Genomic DNA, 17,644 nt, shown 5'->3' with positions numbered 1-17,644 from the left:
TATAGCTCTGTTTGCCTGTACTGCCTCAGGATTCCTGACCCCCATGTGGGCTAGGGATACAGAGCAGTAATCCGGCAGTGGCCAATGTCCACTTGCTCTAGGCATGCCTCTGCATTCCGAGCCATCTGCCCGTGCTTCTTCCTTCTGCCAGCTTCTATCTTTGCTCTTGGGCAACAGGAAGGATTATATTTCTCTTCCTTAGGGAGGGAAGCCATTTCTTCACTTGATACCAAGATGAGAAAAAAAAAAAAAAAGTACCAGGACACTTCCTGGATGCGTATTGACCCTCAGAGCCACAAGCTGAAGGGCACGCTCCGATACTGTGTGGTGCCCAATACTGTGTTCACCATGTATGCACACAAATAGGTGGACTGGCCAGGCGCTGGTGGCTCATGCCTGTAATCCTAGCTACTCAGGAGAGCTGAGATCTGAGTATGTTGGTTCAAAGTCAGCCCAGGCAGACAAGTCTATGAAAATCTTATTTCTGATTAATTAACCAGCAAAAAGGTAGAAGATGAGCTGGGACTCAGGAGGTAAAGCACCAGCCTTGAACAAAAAAGCTAAAGGAGAGCATGAGGTCCCAAGTTCAAGCCCCAGTACTGATGTATGACTGCATGCGCACACGCACAAACACACCCACCCCGTCCCCCACAGACACACCAAATTGTCTATTCCTACTTCCACTTACTACCACTTCTTCCATAAAGGGACCATGGAACCACACTAAACAATCCATTCACACTCCAACACACACACATACACACACACACACACACACACACACACGCGCGCGCACACACACACACACACACACACACACACACACACACACACACACAGCACATGGAGACTTAAATTAGACCTAGATTCTCCTTTCTGCGAGGAATGTTGCCTCTTTCTATGGCCACTTCCCTCACCCTCTGAGTCTTGTCCTTCTGGGAAGTGGGCAGAGGATGCGTAGGTCTTCGTTCTGCCCTGTTGACTGCTTCCTGCTCCTGAAAGTTGGGTGAGTCAGGGATTGTTTTAAGTCTTGCAGAGCAAAGGCTTGTTTAGCCTGGGCTATTGTTTTTTGCCAGTGGTAGTGTGGGGGTTGGTTGGGTGGTTGATTGGTTGGTTTGTGGTTTTGAGGGAGGTTGCTGGTAGATTCCCTCAAAGACGTAAAAACATAATCCACCTCTAATCCCTGCTTTCAGGCCCTCCGAGTGCCAGCTGTGATAACCAAGGCGGCGCTCTTGCCCTCTGCCTTGTGGGCGCTCGAGAATTCTCTCACAGGGAGAAATGAATCATACCCATTTTTGCAGGGGATTCAGGAAAATTCAGTTTCCAAGCATTGTGTTCTGTGATACAAAGCTACGACACAGAACCATATGAATTTATACCCTTTTTGCTTCTGTTATTCTTTAGACAGAGTCTTACTTTTTGCCTGGGCATGTCTTAGACCAAGATTCTCCTATTTACTCTTCCTTTGAGGCTTGGTTAACAAGTGTGTGTTGCCACGCCTATCTTTTTCTGCTGAGGTGGCTGTGCTGGTTGTTCTCGAAACTCAATCCTCCTTTCTTTAGGTTCTTGAGTAACTGGGATTTCAAGTGTAGGCCACTTCACCTGGCTACTTAGTTTAGATTTTTAATCAGAAAATTTGAAAGGTGTATATGGTAGTACCTGCCTGTAATCCTGGCTTTTCAGGAGGCAAAGATGAAGAGGATTGTGAGTTTAAAAACAGCCCTGGCCGTATAGTGAGATCCTGTCTCAAATGAAAGAAGAAGAACTAGAAACAGGATAGAAGAAGGATCTTGGTTGGACTAATGTGTGGGGATTTTTTTGGATCCATTTTTGGACCAGACTAGCATTGACAGAAAACTTAGGACGAATGGTATGAGGAGCTATATTCTGAACGATAGGCCACGGCCAAATTATACAGGGTCTGGTGGTTAAATCTTCCATAAAGACTGACAAATGTTAAGGCACAATGTGAACAAAAGGATAATAACTATTAGATTTGGTTTTGTTTTCTGAGTCAGATGACTAGAGAGGCATTTATGAAAAAATGTTTGGCCTTGGAGCCAGACAGAAGCAAAGGTATCAGCTACTAGCAATGTGTCTGTGGATCCAGTAGTTTTTTTTTTTTATCTCAGTATGCTAATTTACTCAAGAAGGTAATCATTTATTACAATAATGTAGGCAGGAGACATTACTAAATACTTTCTGTACACTAGACACTGAAAAAAAACCCTCAAATCATCCATTAAATCCTCACACCTACAGAAGTGTCCTCGGTCAGACTGTATAGCTTTGATTATATGTCAGTAATCCTCATTCCCAGTATCTTAATAGCTTAAGACAGCCTATTTCTTGCTCATGCTGTACAGCTGGTTTGGACTGACTGGGGGAGGGGCTTCTCTGCTTTTACTTGTCACCCAGGGATCCAAGCTGACAGCGCCATCCCCAGCAACTATGAGCAGGTACTGAATCAGGGGATAGATAAAGGAAGTTGTATGGGATGTTGGACTGACAATTAAACGTTGTGGCTCCAAAGTAACTCTATCCATTCTGTTCAGAGCTCAACATCCAGAACCAATGAAAATGGTCCGCCATCCAGTCACCATGGAGCAGTAAGCAAAGCCCAGTATGTGCTTGGAGGAAGATTTGGTTATAAAAAGAGTGACATTCCCTTTTTTGTTTATAAGTAAGCAGACATGAATTTCTCCATGGTTATATTATTAATAAATGAATATCATATATATATGATCCAAAAGCTAGAGATTTTACACTCATATTACTTCTCCTAACCATAGCTTTGCAAAGTTGTAGACAGTGTGTGTGTGTGTGTGTGTGTGTGTGTGTGTGTGTGTGTGTGTGTGTGTGTGTGTGTGTGTGTGTACGTGTGTGCATATAGTACTGGTGTTTCACTCTACCACTTGAACCAAGCCTACAGCCCTTTTTGCTTTAGGTTATTTTTCAGGCAGAGTCTCATGCTTGTTTTTGTTTTTAAACTGAATCTGGCCTCTGGATATGAGTCTCGTACCCATACCTCCTAGGGAGCTAGGATGACAGGTATGCACTACCATGTCCAACTTGTTTATTAATTAGGATCTAGCTCACTTTTTGTCTGATCCAGTCGCAAACTTTGAGCCTCTCAATTTCTATCTTCTAAGTAGCTAATTACGGACATGAGCCACCACATTTAAATGTTAAATATAAAATTTTAATAACTGATGTACTGCCTGGGAAATAGTAAGCAAGCCTATGGTACTTAATAAAAGTTATCTTTTTCTCTCTGTCTTATTTTGCTTCAAGTAAATGACGCAGGACCTTTCTTAAGTGCAAATTCCCTAACCCAGTTCTGTGGTGACTCTGCTTTTCCCTACCAGGACCCCAGCTCTTGGTAGTGGGACCAGCATGACACAGATGTTGTATGCAAAGGCATCTGAGCACAACCTCACAGTCCCAGTAATTACTTCCCACACTCCCAGTAATGAACCATGTCACATGTCATCTGTGCTACTGAGAATACAGGACTTCATCGGGCCAGCCTATAAAACTCACAATGTAGTAGCTCAATAGATCTTAGTGGTGTAGCCTAGACTCTAACATGGTACCTGCAGTGTGGTTATTCTTGTGGAAATCACATATTAGGTTTCATACCATGAGGCTCCCTAAATAGGCTTTTTTTTTCTCATAGTGGTAACAAATGCATATTCAATGCCCTATACTTTGAAGTGCAGAGGCGAAAATCCACTGAAGGTTCTAGTTCTCTGAATTTATAGGCATAAAGTAGCCTATGTAAATGCTAGATAAGATTCTTATCTTACTCTTAAACCCAGTCACTTAAAGTTGCCTGAATTATGGCAATCCTAAATCATTACCTTCACTTAGGACTACTTTTATAGACTTGTTTTATACCACAATCCCTGCAGAAATTGTGGGATGCCTTTGTTCAATACATGGAAATGTGACAGTTTCTGACTAGTCGGGAAGGTAGACTCACACTGAACTCTGCGCTGCGTGGAGTGCGTATACAGGGTTGGCCATGTTCCTCACTGAAGCTGAAAATGAATTTCTTTTGACACCAAAGAAGAGGAACAGGAGAAGTATTTCAACTCCAGGACTAAATAACTTCACCTTGAGGTTGCAGCCCAGAGAGTGTATCTCACAACACCTGTGAAGGGCCAGGTAAACTATTAAAAATATCGAGGTAGGGTGGTGCACACCTGCAATCCTAGCTATGCAGGAAGAATCAATAGGAGGAGGATCAGAATTCAAGGCTGGCTTGGGCAAAAAGTACAAGACACTATCTGAAAAATAACTGAAGCTAAAAAGGCTGAGGGTATGGCTCACAGCAGGCTTTCCTGGCAAGTGTGAGGGCTTGAGTTCAAACCCAGTGTCACAAAAAAGGGGGGGGGCGATTTCTTCCAAATGAAACAAGTAATCCCTGATAAATTTTAAATAAGGACAACTATAGTTAAATTGATGTTTATAAACTATATATCTCTAGCTCACATATGGTGATATACATGGGGAAAAAGGCAAAGAAGTAGGAAAAACCATTAGAAAGTGATAGCAGCTCTTTAGGCAATAATTTAAGAAAGCCTATAGGTGAGCATAATTGAGCAGGCCTGTAGGCCCAGCTACATAGGAAACAGAAATATAAGGATCACAGTCCAGGCCAGCCCAAGAAAGAAAAGGGAGACCTTATCTGAAAAGCAACTAAAACAAAAGGGCTAGGATAACAAAAGGGCTCAAGTGGTGGTAGAACACCTACATAGCAATCACAAGGCCCCAAGTTCAAACCCTAGATCTGTAAAAAGAAGAAAAAGACTGAGAAGGAAGAGAAACAAAGAGGAAAGCAAGCAAGGAGGGATAGAGGGAGAGATGAAGGAAAGAAGGAAGAGATTGAGAGAGATAGACTTGTTTTAGGTGAAGAAACTTCTCAGCTTCCTAGTGATGGAACTAGGTGGTTGGATAGGTCTGAAGATTTGAGTCCTACCCTTGCTGAACTCTCGTACCTTCTCTGTGCTTTAGATTCCAAACATATATCTAACCATGCTCTTCAGTATGGTTACATATAGGTCTGAAAGGCAGCACATAAATTTAAGAACCATTGGGGGCTGGGAAGGTGGCTCAGTGGTAGAGTGCTTGCCTTTCATGCATGAGGTCCTGGGTTCGATTCCTCAGCACCACTTAAGCAGAAAAAGCTGGAAGTGGAGCTATGGCTCAAGTGGTAGAGTGCTAGCTTTGAGCTGAAGAACTGAAGGACAGCGCCCAGAAATAAAGAAAGAAAGAAAGAAAGGAAGGAAGGAAGGAAGGAAGGCAGGAAGGAAGGAAGGAAGGAAGGAAGGAAGGAAGGAAGGAAGGAAGGAAGGAAGGAAGGAAGGAAGAAAGGAAGAAAGAAAGAACCATTGGTAAAGTAGGAAACTGGAGGAGATGGGTGGGGACAGAATAGGTACAAAGGTTTGATGGAAGGGGAGACTTTGATTGAAATGGACATGTAAAATTGAAATCCCCTTATATAAGTATTTGAAGATAGTAACAAAAGAGAAAAAAATCACTAATATGTATAGGTTGATTATCCTTGATCTGAAAAATCTGAAATTTTCTAAGTGTTAATGTGACAGTACATGTGGAAAATTCCATCATGTGAACAAATGTAGGTACATGGAAATGATTGTATAAATCACCTTCAGTCTCTGTGTCTATTATGAGACATGAATGAACATAATGTTTAGACTTGAACCCTTTCCTTCAGGCATCTCACCATATGTAAGGAGTATTGCAAGAAATCTGAAAGAATCCAAAATTGGAAACACTCATGGCTCCAAGCACTTTGGGTCAGGGACATTCTAGCTGTCAATGGAATTTAGTGCATAAATGAAGCGTCATAATTGCCTCTGTATTATGAGCACACAAAGAAGAAAACAGGTAATTACTGCTCTGCCGGGGTTGAAGTCATGAGAAGTTACGTAAGTTCTGAGCAGTCCAGATGGAATCTAGGTGTCTTAAAAGGGTATATGATAATAGGACCTGCAAAGGGGAGAAGAGTCAGGCAAGGAGAGAATGCGCCATTGGTAGACTTGGTCTAGACAATAGGGCTCAGAGTGTGCCTGGGGAAATGGCAGGCAGAGAGCCTGGAGGAATTTTCTGTTGCCTTTATTCATTTCCAACTATTTTGGACTATAGGCCATAGGAAATGAAGACTAGTGAGCAGTTTGAATCAGGGGATAGGATCAGACCAGACCAACAGAGAATGGGTGAAAAGGGGGAAACCTAAATAAAGTGACACATAGGGAAGGGAAAGAAAGAAAGAAAGAAAGAAAGAAAGAAAGAAAGAAAGAAAGAAAGAAAGAAAGAAAGAAAGAAAGAAAGAAAGAAAGAAAGAAAGAAAGAAAGAAAGGATGGAAGGAAGGAAGGAAGGAAGGAAGGAAGGAAGAAAGAAAGGATGGAAGGAAGGAAGGAAGGAAGGAAGGAAGGAAGGAAGGAAGGAAGGAAGAAAGGCCTTAGGACTTAGTAAATGGCAAGAAAACATGGAGTTAGGTGGGTAGATGGTTCTTGCTTTGATCAAGGAAAAGAACTAGGACAGAAGTCACATATTGGAGGACTGAAAGAGATTGACTTTGCTTGGGGCATGAGTCTGGGATACTCTCAAGACAATGTAGAAGTATTACTCGCAGATGCTAAGACCAAGTTAAAAAAATCTTCTGATGAAGCGTTCATTTCAGATATTGAAAAGATGATAAAAAGCACAGCAACATGTTTATTCATTAAACATGAGCAAAATGAAAGGCTGACATGCATCATTCTAGTTTCAACAGCAGGAAACAAAGACAAAAGCCAAATGCTGGTGGCTCACGCCTGTCATCCTAGGTACTCAGGAAGCTGAGATATGAGGATTGCAGTTTGAAGCCAGCCCAGCCAGGAAAAGTCCATGAAACTCTTATCTCCAATTAATCACCAAAAAGCTGGAAGTGAAGCTGTGGCTCAAGTGGCAGAGCAATGAATTTGAACAAAAAAGCCAAAGGAGAGTGTGAGGTCCTAAATTCCAGACCCATGACTGTCATGACAGACAGACAGGACAGACAGACAGACAGACAGACAGACAGACAGACAGACAGACAGAGACAGAGAGACTAACCAGTTTTGTACCAGTAATTTGAGGATTCTTGGTAAAAATTAATCTTACTTTGTGTGTTTGCAAACTGTACACCTGGTTTTGGATGCAATAGAATATAATTACATTCCTTGAAGTTCTGAAAGACAAGTACAGCATTCAAGAAACTCTCCATTCTATGTTGCCCTGTGAGCCATTAGCTTTCTTTTCCATGAACTGATACTGTTGGTAGCTTTTGCTAAACTTGGTCTATATCATTCCATTGAATGCATTTATACATTTATAACATAGACATATATCCCTAAAATTATGGATAAATATATTTAAAGCATTTATAGTGTACATATCCCTTTCCAAATTGCTTCTTCCCCGTTTTTTTTTTCAGATAGATGTAGATTGAGGTATGTCAGTATAGACCCCTGGTCCCGGCTGTTTATGGATTCTGTAGTTGTGAACCTGCCCTCACACTCAGCCAACATGGAATCGAGGTGTTGTAAAAGGCTATATGGCAGATGGAACAATGTGTACAAGGGAGGGCGGCCAGGGACAGAATGTACTGTTTACAGACTTGGAAAAGCCTTGGTTTATAGGATCAGTCAACACTCGGGATGTTTTTGCAGTCGTCTGTGAGCATGCACAGATGAGTGCATGAGTCTCTTAGGTGTGTCTTCACTCCTGCTGTCAAGCAAGGAGATGGCCTGCCTTCCAGCTCTGCTTTTATCCTGGAAATAACAGCATTTTGTGGGCTAGGTAGCATGAGCTTTCCCCTTCTGTGCTTTGTGTATATATACTGTCACTGTTTAAGATAACCCTCATTATAATACTGGGTATCTAATTTCTCTAAGTCCCTAAGTACAAGAAGCATTTGTGTGTGTGTGTATGTGTCAGACAAGGTGCCTTGAAGTAGAAACAGACAGAAGACAAAGTTATATACTGATGACCAGGCAAAACGTGAGCAGAGAGTCATAGGACCTTGCCCTGCAGTTCCTCTGGGAGGAGTGTCTCAGTCCTCACTACTTCAGTATCCATGGCAACATTATAGAACATATCTACCACGAATAATGACATATCTATTTTGCTGCTCTTTGGCATTATGTTGTATGGCTATTGCATGGTATTCATCCTTTGTCCATATTTAGGCTTTCACTTTTAACTTTTTAGTTATGAAAATGCTATAGCCTTCTTATATTAATATATTCTATCGGGGTATGTAGATAGGACTGAAATATTAATTAAGGTGCCTACACATCTCCATTCGTTGTTGCCATATTGCTTTCTAGAATAGTCCTACTAATTATAACAATGTTATAACATTGTTATATTAATATATTCTATCAGGACATATAGATAGGACTGAAATATTAGTTAAGGTGTCTACACGTTTGTATAAGATTAGTTGTTGCCACATTGCTTTGAAAACTAGTTCTGCTAATTGGAGCTTCAGCAATAGGATGTGGGAGTTCTACTTGCTTTATCAACACAGGGAAGTGTCAGGCTAAAGTGTTGAGCGGGATTGTAGATCAGAATTGGTATTTTTGTAATTAGATGCAGAAGGCTATTGTCCTGTTTTCTGGTGGGAATGGAGAGGTGTTCCTATATCCCAGACACATTATGAATTTAGTCAGAATTATGTTTTAAAGATTAATAACATAAAAATGTGTCAAATTAAACAAGATAATACTGAATAATTCAATATCAAACGTTATGCATCAAGTAGGCCCTTTGATCACTATGTAGATACTAAAAAGGGGGACAAAGGAAAAGGGAAAAAGGAAGGAATGATGTAGGACATGAGTTAGTACATTATGGTGCATGGACCAAATCCAGTCTGGCATGTGTTTTGGTAAGCTGATTTAATTGGAACACGGCTGTGGTCGTTTGTTTCTATATTATGTGTGGCTACTTTTACACCACAGTGTCTGGGCTGAATAGTTACAGAAAAGATCATATATCTCATAGAGTCTATGTGTTCATTAGCTGGCTCCTTACAGAAAAAGTTCCCCAGCTCCTAATGTAGGTTCGTAATTTCCATAGATAATATGAACGCCTAGATTGTCCTTCCTACCCTGCTTCATTTGTTGTTATCATAGCAGATAGTGAAACTCTGAATGTGTATGGCTGAATTTTTTTTGTTTTACATTCCATTGGGCCTAACTATTTCCACTGTAAAACTTACATAATGAGCTAATGATGCAAGGTATAAATCACTTACTAGCTCCAAGCAGACGGATGAGTTCATTATTTTTGCTTGACAATCATATTATTCCTTGTTTAGGATTTTTTTTTCTTTTCTTATAGTTTTCCTAGCAGAACAGCACTACTCCTGTAATTAATGACTCACACCGGGCCCTCCGGTGTGAAAGCGATCAGTCACTTTCAGTGAGGTGTTTCTCAGGAAAAGCTTCGACTGAGAAGCAGGCTAAAACAAATAATAAGACACATGTGGTTAGGGAAAGTACACTTTCAAAAATTACTGTATTTTGATGAGTATCCCTTCTCTATTGTTGTTTTTGTCTTATATTTGTCTAATCTAAGATTATTTTTTTCTATAGATATTTTATGTTCTCTTAAGTTATCTTCTATTTTCTGTTCATAAATATGCTCACATTCTTTATAAAAATGTGTGTGTGTGTGTGTGTGTGTGTGTGTGTGTGCGTGTGTGTGTGTGCGTGTGTGTGTGTGCGTGTATGTGTTAGTGTTAGTGCCAGTCCTAGGGCTTGAACTCAGGACCTGGGAGCTGTCCATGAGCTTTTTTGCCCAAGACTGAACCTCTACCACTTGAGCTTCAAACTGTGATCTTCAGATCTCAGCCTCCTGAGTAGCTAAGATAACAGACATGAGCCACCAGCACCCAGCTTCTTTATCAAAAAAAAAAAATTGGCTCTGTTTTTGAAGTATTTTATGGTATTTTTGAGTTATTAAATAGAGACATTTGGAGAAATATACTACTTATTCTCACATAGATAGGAATTTGGGTGTTGATGTTCTTTTAGGGTTTTTTGTTTATAGTCTTGCCAAATTATAGTATACTAGTCTTTCCACTTGCTTTCCATTTGCTTACTTGAGAGCTATGTAAGATGGAGAAAACAGCATTTCATCTGTTATTTTTTTTCTTTTCAAGAAAAGCACATTAAAAATAGCACATGTTCTTATAAAGGAAATCAATCACCACATAAATATGGATAATTGCTTGCTAGAACATCAGAAAGGCAAGGAAATATTTATTATTATCATGACTTAACAAATCCCAAGGAAAGGCATGTTAGATAAGGAATAAAGGGAATATATTTGAACCTCCACTGCCCACATCTGCTCATCAAGCACTAGCTAATGTCACAAATGAAATGAATAAGATAGAACCTCTTGCTTAGCATTCCCAGGAGCAATCCTGAGATGCATTTTCCTGAACAAATTACTATGGCTCAGAGACAGTATGCTTTCTGGGTTGATGTAGGCCACTCAATTCACCTCTAGGTCTACCAAAGGAGTCATATTCTTGGAAACTTCATGAAACTGCAAATTCACGGCATCAGGGGAGAAAAGGAGGGCAATGGGCAATGGGAAGGAAAGCAATCATAACTGCCCCCCATTGTCGGAAAAAAAGCAAGAGAAAAGTTCCCACTTACTGAGTATCAAAGGTGGAAGGTTTTTAAAGAAAAGGATTGTTCTGTTGTCAACAAAGATGTTTGGAATTCTTTCCATCAGAAAAATGTAGGACATTCACACTTGTGTTTCTTTCACACCATCGCAGAACTATTATAAAATGTTTCGTTGCCCAAAAGATCAAAAGTTTATCACAGTGTACATAGTCATTAACAATCTGACTCCAACCCAGCCTGCAGGCCAAAGCTGCTACCAACGGCTCTCCATTCCCACCCTGTCCCTGCAGCTTGTTTGTTCTGTACCTTCTCTTCCTCTTCCCCTGTTCCCGCGTGCAGACATGCTTTCTCCAAACCTCATTTCCATCTACCTAAGGCAGAATTATTGCTGTGCCTCGTGTATGTTCTCAAATAACGTTGTATACGTTATACATTCCTTACTGAACACCTGTAATTTTTTTCCCTACCACTGATCATAGCTCGTAGGTTTATGTTCTGTAATTATGTGATTAACATTGCTCTTCCCTTCTAGATTACGAGCCCCAGAAAGCAGAAATCAGGTCTCATTTATTCTCCTGTTGTATGCTTAGTGACTCATAGCTGGGAAGTGCTTGGTAACTACCTGCTGCTTTTGGATGTTTTTAAAAACCTAGGAAGCTGTATGGCGTAGTGGTTAAGAGTATGGCCTCTAAAATGAGAAGGCCACAACCCACATCCTGTTCTGGAGGAGCTTGTATATGCCCCTCAAATTCCCTTCATCTATGTGCTCTTGTATATAACAGTACCTATTTCATAGGACTGTTTTGAATTGACAATGAGAATATATGTGTGTGCATGTGTGTGTGTGTGTGTGTATGTGTGTGTGTGTGTGTGTGTGTGTGTGTGTAGTGTTTATTAAATCTACTGTATAGTGAGCACTCTGCAGTTAGCTATTACTATAAGAATGTTTACTCTTACAGTCAGAAGTCCATAAGTTTGTGTCCTTAACCCACCAGCTACCTCCCTATTTGTGAGATCAAGCTTAGCCCAAAGCCCAGCCTATTATACTGATTTAGTATAACTTATGAAACTACTTTCAAAGCCAAGGAATTCCATTTAAGATGAAACCATCCTCAGGATACTTAGATCATCTTGACATGGCAGCCCCTTATTCTTTTTTTTGTTAATTATTGAAATTAATAGCTCTCACTTCTGTCATTTATTATGTACCCAGTGACAGGCTCTTAGGATCCATGAATGAGCTCATTAATTTTCATAACAACCTGTATGGATTTGGTTTTTAATGATACAGGCACAGCACATGAGCCTCAGAGAAGTTAAAAGACTTCCCCAAGCCATGGAGCTAGCACGAGGGAGCAAGGGAGTCAAAGCCAGTTTCTTCCCTGTAAATGAGTACATCGTCAAAGAAAGCATTCTCATCTTTATGACAACAGAAACGCCTTCTCAGCCACTGGGAATGTGCATTGTACAAAATCAGTGATGAAGTCCCGAATCACTGCTTCCTCACATACAGCAGCACCCTGTGGAGGCTGCCACCTTGGAGATCTCCTGACTCCCGGCCTACCATGTCCAGTGTGCTCTGTACGCGGCGTTCATTAGCGTCAGTGTCTTGCAAAAGGACTACAAGATATTCCATGCATTCTCCCTGTTTACAGTTAAACTTATATATAAGGAAGTGTGGATTCTAAGTGTGGATTCTTAAGGGCTATGTTTTACCTCTTCTATCTCTTGTTGGCCATCCTGCTCAGTACACAGCATCCTGCTCCTCCACTGTGCTACAAGTCGGGCACAGTGGTTCACGCCTGGCATCTGAGCTACTCAGGAGGCCAAGATCTGAGAATCGCTATTCAAAGCCAGTCCAGGCAGAAAAGTTTGTGAGACTCTTATCTCCAATTAGCCAGCAAAAAGCCAGAAATGGAGGAGTCGTTCAAGTGATAGAATATCGACCTGGAGTGAAAAAGCTAAGCAAGAGTTGAGGCTCTGAGTTCAAATCCTAGGACAAAAATAATAACAACAACAACAAAGAAAAGATTGTGCTTCAGGTGCAGTATCACTTTCTGGTTATTAGTAGAATGTGCGGGGCCTATGCCCCCCTAAATACCTTCCCTTGTGGGTTGATCCTAGAAATGCAGACAGATTATAAGACGACCAGATAATGATAGCAGTTACTCTATATGATCATAGATGGAAAAAAAAAGTGATTTCTAGTCATTTCTTGAAGCTTCTCAGAGGAAGCAGCTCAGCTACAGCTAAGCGGAGTGAGAGGCTGTGATACACAGAGCCCTCAGCCTCCCTAGCTTGCTTTGGGAAGTCATTTCATCTCCCGGAAAAAGTTAATCTATTTTCCTCCCATATTGACACCAAGAAGAATGAGATAATATTTTTTAAACACCTAGGTGACATTAGCAAAAGATGTTTTCATGTTTGATTGGTACTGTGGTGAACTCCTTTAATGAACGCTCAAGAAAAGGGAATGTAATTACTTTTTGGCCATATTATTTTGTGTCTATTAAAGGAAGAAATGATTATGGTTTTATAACATATAATTTGTAAGCAGACTGGTCTGAGTCATCAGCTATACATTTAACGCAGTGGGGGGAAAGAATAACCAACAAAGAAATTAATACATTTTTGTAAGAAAAATATATTGAATATTCATTAATGGCCTCTGTAGGTCAGAGCCTTAAAGGTGGGAGAGATAATGATGAGAAAGATTCACCAGGAGACCACTCATTCTAACAAGGACAAGATCTCAGGGCATGGTGACGCACACCTGTCATCCCAGACACAGCAGGAGGTACAAGTAGGAGGATTGTAGTTCTACCTGGCCTGGGGAAAAAGTGAGGGATCCCAGAACACCTTAGGTTGTGGCTCAAGTACTAGAGCACCTGGTTAGCAAGCCTTAAGTTCAAACCCCAGTACTGGAGAGAGAGAGAGAGACGGAGATACAAAACAATATGTAAAGACGTCATTTGATAGTTTGAGAATAAAGAAGCTAATATCTCTTTGCCTTGAGATTCCACCACCATCTAAAGCCAGCCCTCCTGCAGCTGGCCTGCCCTAGCAGCTGAGCACAGCTGGGAGACCCACATCACTAAGCTGAAGTCCCACTGGGCTGGTTGACAGCCTCAGGCCACAGGAGGCCCCTGCTTCTCCAGCCCCTCATTCTTCATTTGTGAACAGCTCTACTATACCATCTCCTTGTCCCTATGGTCTCCTCCTTCACACCTCCATGCTCAGAGGATGACCTAGCTTTTGGCTTCTCTGACAACATCAGGAGAGAAGTTTGCACTGGCTGTAGCCCTCACAATGCCCCCCAGGCTGCTCTACACCCTGCCCTTCCTTCTAATGACCTCTCCACAGGAGAGATCCAGTCCCCCCTGACCTCCCCCGCATGCCACCCCCTCCTCCCTCCCCCTCCTCCCTTCTCCTCTCTCTCCCTTCCCTCTCAAGCAACTTGGTTATTTGATGTTAACTTTGTTTTTTGGTCTTAACACTTTTAGAAACTTCAAAGGAAAAAAAATGCTTTCTCTCTGACATGTTTTAACACTTTGAACTAGAGGGACACTATTGTAAGTTTGTTTGTTTGTTTGTTTACTTCTCAGATCTATTACCTGAGACAGAGAAATAAAATAGTGAATGGTTTTAGGCCAGGGGAATTTTTAAACCTCTTAAGGTATGGTGTGATGTACACTTACAGTAACAAATCACTGACTGTTTAGTAAGGCTACTTCAGTGGCTTCACTTTCACAAGCTTCCAGAGAATATTTTGTTTTAAGGTTTCATCTTCCTGCCTAATGCTATCCTCGAAACTGGTGAGAATTTGAGGCTAAAGGAATAAGATGAGATGACAGATTTAGATGATACAAACTTATATGTCAGGTCATGGCTCATGCCTGTAATCCTAGCTAGTTCAAAGCCAACCTGGGCCCACAAGTCTGTGGGGATTCTTAGCTAATAAAATATCAAAGAGCTGTGAAAAGAGCTGTGACTCAAGTAGTAGAGCACCAACTTGAGTAAAAATGCTCAGGGACAGCACCCAGACTCTGAGCTCAAGCCCCTCTGAGTTCAAGAATGACTCCAAAATATGAAAGGAAAAAAAAAGATGAAAAGTTATAAGGGAAAATTTTGTATTCCTAACAGAATGAAACTCTTCTCTCTGAACTCTTAAACTGCTCAAACAGTTGCTTTGTTTCCCTGATAAAAGATCCGAAGTCTTAAAAAAAAAAAAAACTCAATAAGCCAGGCACCAGTGGCTCATCCCTGTAATCCTAGCTACTCAGGAGGCTGAGAGCTGAGGATCGCAGTTCAAAGCCAGCCCGGTCAGGAAAGTCTGTGAGACTCTTATCTCCAATAAACCACTAGAAAACCGGAAGTGGCACTGTGGCTCAAGTGGTAGAGTGCTCATCTTGAGCTGAAGAGCTCAGGGACAGCTCCCAGGCCCAGAGTTCAAGCTCCGTGACTGACAAAAAAGACAAAAACAAAAAACTTGATACAATTGCAAATAAGCCTGTGTCTGTATTGATGGGTGGTGCAGGTGCAGATTTACCTATGCAGCCCTGAGAACAGTATAGACGCCAGAACCCCAAGTCCCCCGCAGCTGAGCCAGTAGATATAGTACTCAGCTTTCCTTTCCCCGGCCTGCAGTAATAAACCTCACGCGCTAGAAATTCACCTGCATCCCACCTGCCTACCAATCGCTAATTCTTTAACAGATTTCGAGCTGAGTATAAGCAAAACTTCTAAGATGAAAGTAAAGTTTATTTGACAGCAGAGTGTATGCTTTGAGGCAGGATTGGCCTGTGAACTAGTCAGTCCTCTGGGAGGAAGGGAGAGGGGAGGAGAAATCACCTGATTTCTCAGGTGATTCACTCATTCATCTCATTTGTCATCCCAGACAAATATTTAATGGCCACTGCTGTTTGCTTGGTGCTGTTCTAAAAGGCTGGGCTGGGCTGCAGCAGTTAACAAAACAAAATTTTCTACTAGGATGTTCTGTTTTGCAAAGAAGAATGGGGGGAGGATGGGGGAGACGGGGGGAATGGGGGAGAAAGGGACAGGTCGGAGAAAGCCAAGTTGTCTCCCTGAGTGGTTGCTGCTTGCTTGGGCCACACTGTGAAGCTATAATTCATGAGGTTTGCATGTCAAGACAAGCTCTGCTAACAAGAATCACAAACTGTCATTTCACAGGAGTCATTTTTTCTGACAAATGAAGTGAAATTGAGCTTATGTTCTATTATTATTATTATTATTATAGATTTTAAGTACAGAGTTGTCCTAAAATTAGATCAAGATGATTTTTAAATTATTTATGACTTTTTAAAACATTGACCCATTTTAGTATAAAAAAGAAAGAGAGAAAGAAGGAAAGGAAGGAAGGAAGGAAGGAAGAGAGGGAGGGAGGGAAAGAGGGAAGGAAGGAAGAAGGGAAGGAGGGTGGGAAAGAAGACATGCTTAAGAAGTCTGTCCTGGTACCCTGCATGTACCAAATTCTCCCTAGTACATGTTAATAATTTCCCCCCACAAAAAGTAATCTGCCAAAAGAGAAGAATCTGCATCTCTTTCCCAGTGCTTTTCAACTTCTCCCTGGAGCTGAGTAGTGGTCACGGGGAAGGGAGCACTGATCTTGCTCTCCTGCATAGGAGTTGCAGGGGCTGAATAGGTTGATGAAGAGGATGAGGAGGACGTCCAGGGAAAACTTATCCAGGTGTCAACGTGACAATTCACCTGGACTCCTCCCTTCTGTCTAATTTGACTCTGGGAGGTAGTGTCCTGTCCTGTTCTACCCTCCGAAGGACTTCAGGACTTCTTGGGGATCCAGGCAATGATCACCCCGGAGAGCTTGGAAGTGGTGATCATAATTCCTGCCTCCTTGAGCAGGTGTAAGAAAGAAGTGGGCAAGTATGGAGAATTCTTGCACTTGGCACAGCCTCCATGCTCATTTGCAATAACAGTGACACAAGCATTGAGCAGAATGGCTTCTCATTTTATACTCTTGAAGGAAGGACATCTCTGTTTGTTCCGGTGTGCACCTTAAATTCTAAAGTAAACTCAGAATTGCTACAATTAGAGTTCCTGTACCTGCAAAGACATGCGTGGAATGTCCTCCTTTTATAAATTCCTGGAATGGCTGGTGTCTGAGTTGTAGCTGTAAATCACACAGCACACACCTAGAGGCCGCCTCCTACAGCCAATGGCTGAATCCCTATGAGCAAAGGATTTTGTTTTCATAAGTGACTTACAGGATTATATAACTTTGGCCTGCACATTCATAAGTTGCTGAATGACTTAAAGAGAGAAAAATAAGGAAGAGACTAAAGTGAGAGGGTAATATGTGATGTGCTTTTCACACAGTTGGGGAAAAGAATTTGGGTTGTACACATATATCTTGCATATTTTCATTTGGAGAGCAGGAGGGTGTTTCTGAGTTGCAGGTAACACAAACTTTAGGTAGTCTAAAAGTCAATCTGACTGGTGTGAGCCCCACACTGCTCTGTTTTACAGACAGGAGAGAACTAAAAGGCTGTGGTTTGCTCAGTTATTCACTTCCATGTCTGTTACATCATGTTTGCCACACAGGAGAGGATTACAGGGTGGGCACTGGGCACTTGTCGCCTCAGATAAGCAGGAGCCCAACCTAGAAGAATTCCTCGAACCTGGGACTTTGAGGCCAGTTCAGGAAACATCACAAGCCCTTGTCTCAAATAAAAAGAAAAAAGATGCAATAGAAACTATCAGTAAACTCCTGCACATTTTTCCCAGTGCATGTTTCCAGACACTTTTCTAAACTGACTTCCTTTGTTCCAATGGTTCCTGGCCTATGTCCATCAGTGTTCACTATAACAAAATGCCTGAGATAATCAACTTCAAAGAGACGAGAAGTTTTCTTTGGCTGGAGCGTTCAATCTATGGTCAAGTGGTCCATTGCTTTGCAGACTTCAGT

The 17,644-nt window shown here is 41.5% G+C and overlaps 1 protein-coding gene across 3 annotated transcripts in view; it reads left to right on the top strand.

Annotated features, from left to right (window-relative positions):
- The window catches only part of Fam13a (family with sequence similarity 13 member A), a 191,163-nt gene that overhangs the window by 71,376 nt on the left and 102,143 nt on the right, over positions 1-17,644 (top strand). The gene's annotated exons all lie outside the window — the stretch shown is intronic.

The sequence above is a fragment of the Dipodomys merriami genome, unplaced genomic scaffold (genome assembly GCF_024711535.1).
Source record: "Dipodomys merriami isolate MVZ:Mamm:240054 unplaced genomic scaffold, mDipMer1.0.p SCAF_15, whole genome shotgun sequence".
NCBI lineage: Eukaryota > Metazoa > Chordata > Mammalia > Rodentia > Heteromyidae > Dipodomys > Dipodomys merriami.
This window is presented reverse-complemented; position numbering and strand designations above follow the sequence as displayed.